The sequence below is a fragment of the Tupaia chinensis genome, unplaced genomic scaffold (genome assembly GCF_000334495.1).
Source record: "Tupaia chinensis unplaced genomic scaffold, TupChi_1.0 Scaffold000166_1, whole genome shotgun sequence".
NCBI lineage: Eukaryota > Metazoa > Chordata > Mammalia > Scandentia > Tupaiidae > Tupaia > Tupaia belangeri.
The window spans coordinates 1,164,401-1,174,831 of NW_006159641.1; the positions used below are offsets into that span (position 1 = coordinate 1,164,401).

The 10,431-nt window shown below is 44.4% G+C and overlaps 1 pseudogene; it reads left to right on the forward strand.

Moving 5' to 3' along the window:
- The first annotated feature begins 2,028 nt into the window (after nt 1–2,028).
- Nucleotides 2,029–4,251, forward strand: LOC102500665 (trifunctional enzyme subunit alpha, mitochondrial pseudogene; annotated as a pseudogene).
- Nucleotides 4,252–10,431: the final 6,180 nt, after the last annotated feature.

The window sequence follows — 10,431 nt, forward strand, 5'->3', positions numbered from 1 at the left end:
AGAGACATAGAGACAGAAAGCGAGAAATCACCCCCCAGGGGGGATGGTCACGCTGCAATCCCTTCTCCTCCATTCTCCTCTTGGGATCTTGGGCATGCACGCACACGTGCCCAGCGTGAGTTTTAAGCCACCAGGTCCGGGACGCGAACCATGGTCGACTACGTGGGAGTCCAGCGACATAATTATGCCAACTGCTGGTTCCCTCTTTAAGGTTTTTTTTTTAATGATTTAGGTTTTTTGTTTGTTTGTTTGTTTTAAATTTTTTAACTTAGAGAGATAGAAAGAGAGAAAGCAAGCCACTAGGTCCAAAACTTGAATCGAGGTTGGCCATGTAAGAGTCCTGTGCCTTAACCACCACTCCACCCACTGGTCCCAACTCATTAAATTTTTTAGTGTCGAAATTTCTAGTAGATTCTTCATATTACCTTGTCTTTGCTGAGATTCACGTGTGTGTGTGTAATTGCCCATTGAGACATTTGGATGTTTAAAATCTTTGTCACATAGTTTCACTGTCAGTGTCGTCATGATGTTGGTATCTGTGGATTTTCCTTTTCTCATTCAAGTGGAGATTTTCCTGTTTTTTGGTGTAATGAGTGTATGTTTGTTTGTGATGTTTTAGATGTGTCTTTTGGGTCATAGTTCTTCTATTTCACCCTCCTTAGATGCTGGTACTACTTACTCGTAATACCACTCCTCACTTTTAATAAGAGATTTTTGCTTGTCCTGGGCATTTTCAGGTAGGAGGCTTATTAATGTCTCCTGTTCTTCTCAGACCTTCTTTAGGATGGCTGTGCCAGTGGGAGGTAATTGGGGTTAGATGAGGTCTTCGGGGTGGGGGCCCCCAGAATGACTCCTGGTAACTTTATTAAAGACACACAGAGACACTTAAAGGCTCTTATCCCTTGATAGCTTATGCTGCCCCAGGATTCCCACAGCAGGAAGACTCAGATGTGACCCTTGCCCTTGGCCCTACAAAACCATGAGCTAAGTGAACCTCTGTGAAAACCATCCAGTTGCAGGGATTTGCTGTTAGACAGTTGAGATGGACTCTAAAACATCAGGTTTTTCCTTGAAGTCAAATTATTTTCATTTCATTATAATCATTTCCATTTAGGACACAGTATATTTAAAAGACAGTAATAGAAAATTGTTAAAATTTGCAGAAGAACATTCATCATTAAGTTTGTGTTTTGCAGTTGTGAAAATTTCTCAGAGAAAGAATAGATGGAGCTTGGTTTAATAAGCTTTAAAAAAAATCAATATTCCATTCTTTTGTTGTCAAGGATTAGGATGTTCCTGTTTTCATATCATCAGGTCAGCAAGGTGAGGTGCTCTACACCTTGTAGTTCATGGTTCATCAGGAAGACAATTATGGGTAAGACTGTTCTTGCTCTCTTCATTATTTTAAGAGAGATTTTTGCTATAGGGTGCATGCGCTCACTGGAGAGGGTGAGAGAGAGAGAGAAAGACAGAAAGAAAGCAAGAAACCATTCTCGGCGGGGGGGGGGATGCCCGTGCTTAATCTCTTGTCCATTTTCCTCTCTGGATTTTGGGCATGCATGTATATGTGCCCGGTGTGAGTTTTAAGCCAACAGGTCCAAGATTTGAACTCCGTTCCACTACATGGGAGTCTAGTGGCTCAACCATTATGCCATCTGCTGGTCCAAGACTGTTTTCTACAAAGTCCTATGAAGTGTTGAATTCTCACTTTGTGTGCCTCTTGCAAAAGTAAGGGAGCTTTTGATTTGGTAGGTTTTGTTTCTGTTTGAGGTGGTTTCTGTATAATCTAAGATATATTCGCAGTTGAATAAACAACTGAAGACATTGACTAATAAGTTTTGTTCATCCCTGTCTGTTTTCTCTGCCTTTTCTAGCAGTGTGGCTTTTTGCCCTCTAGAGGAATAGTATGAGACTTAAGCTTTAGATTTTAGGAGGAGACTTGCTTTGCTCTACTGCCCCAGCAAGGAGCGCTGCTCCTTTTGGTCCTCTGGCTCAAGGTGGCTCCTCCTGGGCCGTTGGCAGCCTCAGATGCTTCACTGCCTTCAGGACCCTCTGCTCCCGAGGTTATACTTGCCACAAGCTCTTCTGCTTTGCGAATCAACTCATATCAGCTATGAGGATGTGGCAGTTATCCAAATTAATTTACCTAATTGAAAGGTAAATACACTGAATAAAGAACCACAGTTAGAGTTCATAGAAGTAATGAGTGGAATCTGGCTAGTGATCAAGTCAGAAGTGCTGTCCTTATCTCATCGTTATTGCAGGTGCTGATAGCAATGTGTTAGCCTCTTACAAGCCCTCTCAAGAAGTAACAGCAGCTATCACAGGAAGGACAGAGAATGTTGGAGAAACTTGAAAAGTCCACAGCTTGCCATTGCATGCCAATACAAAAAAAGCACCAAAAGACAGGAAAACAGTATCAGGTGCCCCTGAAGTCTTGCTGGGGATCTTGCCAGGAGCAGGAGACACACAGGAGTTGCCCAGAATGGTGGGTGTGCCTGCTGCTTTTGACATGATGCTGACTAGTAGGAATGTTGTGCAGGCAGAGCAAAGAAGATGGGACTGGCTGACCAATTGGTGGAACCCCTGGAACCAGGAATAAAACCTCCAGAGGAATGGACAGTTGAATACCTAGAAGAAGTTACAGTTGCATTTGCTGAAAGACTAGCTGAGAAGATCTCTCCTAAGAGAGAAAAAGGATTGGTGGAAAAATTGACATCATACGCCATGACCATTCCATTTGTCAGGCAACAAGTTTATAAGAAAGCGGGAAAAAGTGCTAAAGCAGATTAAAGGCCTTTATTCTGCACCTCTGAAAATAATTGATGTGGTCAAGATGGAACTCAAGGAAGGGAATGATGCTGGTTATCTCTCTGAATCTCAGACATTTGGAGAGCTTGGAATGACCAAAGAGTCAAAGGCCTTGATAGGACTTTACCATGGCCAGGTCCTGTGTGAGAATAAATTTGGAGCTCTGCAGAAGGATGTTAAGCATCTGGCTCTTCTGGGTGCAGGACTAGCGGGAGCCGGCATCACCCTAGTCTCTGTGGATAAGGGACTGAAGACCATACTGGAAGGTACTACACTAACTGGGCTGGGCTGAGGACAGCAGCAGGTGTTCAGAGGATTGAACAATAAAGTGAAGAAGAAAGCCCTAACATCATTCATCTTCAGCCACCTGACTGGGTGGCTTGATTACCAGGGTTTTGAGAAGTCTGGCATAGTGACCGAGGCTGTGTTTGAGGAACTGAGTCTCAAGCACAAAGTGCTAAAGGAAGTAGAAGCTTTGATTCCAGATCACTGTGTCCTTGCCAGTAACATGTCTGCTCTCCCAGTCGGTGAAATTGCTACTGTCAGCAAAAGGCCTGAGGAGGTGATTGGCATGCACTACTTCTCCCCGTGGACAACGTACAGCTGCTGGAGCTCATCACGACCGAGGAGACCTCCAAGACATAACCGCATCAGCTGTAGCAGTGGGTCTCAGGCAGGAGAAGGTCATCGTTGTGGTTAAGGACGGGCCTGGCTCTACACCACCAGGTGTTTTGCACCCATGATGTCCAAAGTCATCTGGGTCCTCCAGGAAGGTGTTGACCCTGAGAAGCTGGATTCCCTGACCACAAGCTTTGGCTTTCCTGTGGGTGCTGCTACACTAGCGGATGAAGTTGGTGTGGACGTTGCAAACCGTGGCAGAAGATTTAGGCAGTCTTTGGAGAGCGGTTTGGGGATGGACACATAGACCAGCTGAAGCAGATGGTGTCCAAGGGCTTCCTGGGTTGCAAGTCTGGGAAGGGCTTTGACATCTACCAGGAGGGTGTGAAGAATAAGAGCGTGAATTCCGACATGGACAGTGTTTTGGCAAGTATGAACTTGCCTCCTAAGTCTGAGGTCTCCTCTGACGAGGACATCCAGTACTACCTGGTGTCAAGGTTTGTGAACGAGGCAGTCATGTGCCTATAGGAAGGGGTCCTGGCCACGCCCGCAGAGAAACATTGGAGCTGCCTTTGGCCTCGTCTTCCCCCCTTTGTCTCGGAGGGCCCTTCCGCTTCATGGATATGGTGCTCAGAAGATCTTGGCCTGGCTCTGGAAGTATGAGGCTGCCTATGGAAAGCAGTTCACCCCGTGCCAGCTGCTCCTGGACCACGCCGGCAGCCCAAGCAAGAAGTTCTACCAGTGAGCAAGCTGCGGGCCCTGCTCAATCAGCACACTACCCCACTGCAATGCAGCTGCTTCCCCACCAATCAGGTGCCTAGATTTATCCCAGTAACCAGAAGAAGGCGGACCCAGGCATTAGACTTGCTCTGTGATTAAAATGCCTTCAGCTCTGGGAACCAGCAGTTAGTGTAATGGCTATGTCGCTGGACTCCCACGTAGTCGACCGTGGTTTGCTTCCTGGACCCGGTGGCTTAAAACTCACGCCAGGCGCGTGTGCGTGCGTGCCCAAGATCCCGAGAGGAGAATGGAGGAGAAGGGACTGCGGCATGACCATCCCCCCTGGGGGTGATTTCTCGCTTTCTGTCTCTATGTCTCTGTCTGTCTGGCGAGTGCACACGCCCTATAGCGAAAACCTCTCAAAAAGAAAAAAAAAGTGCCTTCAGCTCTGACCACCTCTCCATCCTGGTGAGATCCGACTGAAGAGTTTGCACTTCCTGTTGGAAGGTGAAGCCCATTGTGCTCATCTGATAAGGCCTAATGCCCAACGTGCTGCACAGAGCCATCTTTGCTACCTGTTCCTCCCAGGAAGCCAGTGGTGACCACTGGTGGGAAGGGCAATTTGACACCCGTCCAAACATAACAATAAAACCAAATCACCTCTCTAAGGGGAAAAAGAAAAAAAAAAGAGGAGACTCATGCTGGAACAGATAGCTATTGTCTGAATGTCTAAAACATTAATGCTTCACCGATTTTTTTTTTAATGCTAGTTTTCTTGTTCTGAGACTCTGTACTGTTGACCCAAGGGTAAAACTGAGGCAATAAATAAAGCAAAAGAGTTTATTTGGGCCAAGGTAGAAGATACCTCTCCGGGTATCACAATTTAAGTTTCCCTGTATAATATGCACCAAGGTCTTACAGATTTCAAAGGACAAAATTGGCAAACGGGGAGGGGAAATTACACCACTCTGCGAACTTCACGTTGGCTGAAGGGCTGTAGCAAGAGGTCTGGTGCAACAGTGATTGGTTAAATACTCTGATTAGGGGACTGGATGATTGCATGGTTATCAGAGTCAGCGCGGGTAATCCTAGCGTGTGGAGACAGTAAGACACGCAGTTGTGACTGCTGGAAAATGCGAACATTCTGAGGTTGTGACTCGTGTGTGTGCCTGGGCGCCATCTTTGTCTCCTGGCCCCGATCAATTTTACCTTATCTTACATTCCTTGGGCCAACTTGCCCGTCGTTCTCAGTCTAGCCACTCCTCACTTAACTGATCTATTTAACCACTACTGCTCCAGTGCAGGGACTCCCCTTTCTCAGTCTATGTCTTGTTTTGGCAGCTGGTTAGTATCCACTGCATGAAGCACTTGCAGTCATGCAAGGTTACAGATGTTGTTTATAAATTTTTACTCTCTGTGTACCCATAGTAGTATTCAGAAGAAATAAAAATGATTATACACATTAATGTTACTGTGCCAGAGCCTTTATCTCATCTGTGTTTTTTGTGTGGAATTATATATTCTAGTGTGATGTCATGTGATACCTATTGAGAAGAACATACTCTGTGGCTCCATGACATCACAAGACATCTGCCTTTAAGTTCCTTGCTTATCAGCCGATTTGCTTAAAGACCTATCGTAGGAATGGAACTTGGTCATTGAATGGGAAGTGTCTGAATACAGTTTTCTCTGAATCTTAAACATTTTACGTTTACGATGATGATCTAATAAACATTTACTAGTTGCAGAGTGTAACTTTTTCTTTGCACCTACGACACAGAAATGTTTCCCTTAATTTGTCTGTAACTTGCAATATTGTGAAGGTGAGACTGATGATGGGGGTCCTCACAATTTTAGGGAACTGGAGTACGTGTCCTAAGACTACTAGCTTGCGTTTCCGATTTGGATGTTGTACTGTTAACTCTTATTCAGAACTTCGCCTCAATTTATGTATAGCATTCTCATAACTTTTTATTTCAAGAAACTGTTAATTCATATTTCTTTTTTTTTGGGGGAGAGGTTTTTGCTATAGGGCACGTGCGCTCGCCAGACAGAGACATAGAGACAGAAAGCGAGAAATCACCCCCCAGGGGGGATGGTCATGCAGCATTCCCTTCTCCTCCATTCTCCTCTCGGGATCTGAAGAGTTTGCACATGAGCCCGGCGTGAGTTTTAGCCCACCGAGTCTGGGACGCGAACTGCGGTCGACTACGTGGGAGTCCAGCGACATAGCCATTACTCTAACTGCTGGTTCCCTTAATTCATATTTCTTACAAAACAATTTAGAAATTATTCCTAAGATTACTTCGCATGTGGTCATGTGGCAGAGATCATTCTGATAAAGGGGTAGACTTTCTTGTCCTTTTGCTTGTTTTTGGTACTAAGATCAAGGCATGCTTTTCAGACACCATTCCTTTAATTTTATGTGGTTATTTATCTGCCTTTAGTTTATTTCAACTGTTTTACCATTTCTTTTTGTCCATTTTGTGTTTCTATAACAGAATACCTGAGATTTTGTAATTTATAAATAACAGACATTTGTTTTCTCATGCTTCTGGAGGCTGGGCAGTCCAAGATCAAGGTGCCAGCCTCTGGTGTGGGCCTTCTCCCTGGGCCCTCACATAGCTGAAGGCTTCGGAAGGGCAATAGAGGATGAACTCTGTGTCCTCATGTGGCCCAAGAGCAGGTGACAGCAGTCCCACACCTACAAGTCCTTCTGTTAGGCCCCACCTCCCAGTGTACAGGGGATTAAGCTTCCAGAGGGACCAGCATTCAGGCCATGAAGAAGCACTTTACCTCCGCTGGTACAAACACAGCCAAGCTGGTAGCTGCATGTAATGGAGGAAACGCATCCATTTCCTCCTCTTTATGGCGAGCACTTTTTACTGCTTTATTAACACTCAGGCAGAGGGGAAATGTTTGTTTTTCTTAACGGTTTGAACACTAGCTATAGTTTAAAGTATTTCTCTCTTACCAGTTGACTTTCCAGAGATGTTCTCATCAAAACGGAAAGAATAAGGCGGTTAGGTACTTAAGATAAAATGTGAGTTAAGGGAGTTATTGTATTGACCTACTTTTACTCAAATGCATGGAAATTATGCACCTTCTAGTCCTTGAGTGTTTTGTTGAAAGTTCCCAATTTCTTTTCCTGGCAGCAGCCGTTCCGATGGCTGTCTTCATCCCTTAGCGATGCAGTGCTGTGGGTTTGGCATCATCCATTCTGTCGTCTTTGTTCACATTGTTTTTACTCTACTAGGTTTAAAAATATGTTTCCAGAATTACACTTAATTGCTGGAAGCGTTGATTTCTCTTGAGTGACAAACCAATTAAGTGTGTATGACACCAGGCAACAAAGACTCTTAAGATTCTCTGCTTATCCTGTCTCTGAAAAAATCCATTATTCATCATCTTATTGTTTTTAAATACTGAGGTAAAATTTTCAATACAATAGGAAAATTGCTTTGGAAATGGAATAAATTGCTTGCCAGTTCAAAGGCTCCATTTCTGAAGTTGAGGTTGCTAAACATGATGTTGCTTATATTCATTATCTTTCAGAACTCATTGTATTGCTTTTCTAGCATTAAACTTGATAAGATTGTGACTTTTGCTAAAATGCTATACAGTCTCGAAAGAACTTAATACAAAAGACTAAAAATTTCATTTTGTGTATTATATTACAATATTTTTAAGTGTTGTTTGAATTTTAATTGCATTTTATATGAAATTTATTTTCTTGTTTTGAGTATTTTTATAGAATTGCTCTTGGGGCCAGCAGGTGGCATGGTGGTAAAGGTGCTGGACTCCCACCTGGCCAACCACAGTTGGAGTCCTGAACCTGGTGCCTTGTCTTTTCTCTCTCTGTCTCTGTTTGGTGAGTGCATGTGCTCTGTAGCAAAAATTTTAAAAAGTGACAAATAAAACAATTTTTATTTTTTAAAGTAGTGCCCTGGGACCAGCAGATGGTATAATGGCTATATTGCTGAATTCCCATGTAGTTGACTATTATTAAAGTTTTTCTCTGAAAGCATTGCTGATCGATCAGGTTTCCTTGTTCCATGTTTGAGGAAAGTGACTGGCAACTAGGACTAAGTGTCCAGAATCCCTTGCCACAGAGAGCAGTGAGGAAGGCTTGGAAGGCTTGGAGGCAATGGCTGTCAGGTTTGAGTTCCAGACCTAGCACCTTAAAACTCACTCTGGGTACATATGCACCCAAAATCCTGGATTGCAGTGTGTCCACCTCTCCTGGAGAGTGATTTCTTACTTTCTGTCATTGCATCACGCTTTGTCTTTCCAGCTAGCACATGTGCCCTGTAGCAAAAATCTCTACTTAAAAGGGAAAAAAAAGTGCCCTTACACAGAGAAGTGGGATAAAATCTTTACTTATTAATTTATGCTATAGGGTGCGTGTTCTTGCCAGAAAGAGAGGGAGAGAGAAAGTGAGAAATCATCACCCAAGAGGGATGGCAACAAGACAAGCCCTTCTCCTCCTGGGATTTTGGGCACACACACACACTTATGGGTTGTTTTTTTTTTTTTTTCCTGGTGTGATTTTTAAGCCTCCAGATCTGGGACTTGAACCATTGCTGACCACGTAGGAGTTCAGCAGCTTAAGCACCATGCCACCTGCTGCCTCCCGGGACATCACTGCCCTCAAGCAGGCTTTAAAAACCCAAACCATAAGCCAGAAGGAGGAGAAGAGGGTATTATACCCTGGTTTGGGGGTGGTTGTCCTTGGCTACCAGAACCAAGTAACATTCTTGACTACTGGAATCAGTAACAAGACCGTCCTTGGCTACCGGGATCAGTACCGGGCATCAGTGCAAGGCTGGACAGGCAGTCTGGGCAGAGCCCTTAGAAACAGTCCCTGTGGCAGGTTGCAGGGGTCTTCGTGTGAGCTCTCCAAGTAACTGTGCCTGTCACCAGGCATTAGTGTGAGAAACCCCTCCTTCTCTGGCTTAGCTCAGTCAGTTGCCGTTGACACTGGTGACTCCATTTTGATCTGAAAACCTTTCACTTTCCCTCTTATTAAAGTTTTTCTCTGAAAGCATTGCTGATCGATCAGGTTTTTGTTGTCCTTCGTTTGTGCCAGGATGGACCTGTCCTCGTTCCATGTTTGAGGAAAGTGACTGGCAACTAGGACTAAGTGTCCAGAACCCCTTGCCACAGAGAGCAGTGAGGAAGGCTTGGAAGGCTTCGGGGGGAATAGCTGTCAGGCCAAGTTTACCTAAAGCTTAATGCCTTTTTTTTTTTTTTAAAGAGAGGTTTTTGCTATAGTACACGTGTTCTCACCAGAAAGAGAGAGAGACAGAGAGATAGAAAGTGAGAAATCACCCCTCAGGGAGGATGGCCACGCTGCAATCCCTTCTCCTCCATTCTCTTCTCAGGATCTTGGGCATGCACGCTCACACGCCCTACATGAGTTTAAGCCATCGGGTCCAGGACTTGATCCATGGTCGACTACATGGGAGTCAAGCAACCGCCATTATGCCAACTGCTGGTCCCAGTTTAATGCTTTTTTGTTTGTTTATTTCATTTTTGGAGAGATTTTTGCTATAGGGTGCATGCACTCACAAGAGAGACAGAAACAGAAAGTGAGAAATCACACCACCACTTCCCCCCCTCCCCCCCAGGGGTATGACCACGTAGCAATCCCTTCTATTCTTCTTTCAGGATTTTGGGCACATACGCACGCCTCTGGGTCCAGGACTGGAACCACAGGCTAACCATGTTACTAGCTGGGAGTCTAGAGATGTATCCATTACACCATCTGCTGATCCCAAAGCTTACTCCTCTTAAAGCTATCAAGAACCTCTATGTAAGAGTACTTGGTGAGGTTGACAGGTGGCATGATGGTTAAGGGCTCTGGATTCCTACATGGGCAACAGTGGTTCGAGTCCCAGACCTGGCAGCTTGCTTTCTCACCTCTCTCTCTTCCCCCCTTCCCCTCCCTTTCTGGACAAATTAAAATAAATAAAAGTTAAATAAAATAGTTCTTAAAAAAAAGAGTACTTGTTGAAGGTTTTTCTTATGAGAAGCAGTTTTGGAACTGTCTGACAAAACTCAAGTAGCCACAGTTAGTAATTTGATAACAGCTTATTGTAATAATGAGCTGGCAAAGTAAGTCAGTTATTTCTCTTACATACAGCACTTTAAAGATAACTTTTGACTGACAGTGTCACATTTGGACTATCAGACTTCTCTAAATTTCACATGCTTTTAAGAACGTGGTGGCTGGCAAATGATGTGGTTGGGGTGTTGGACCCCAACATGGCCAACCATGGT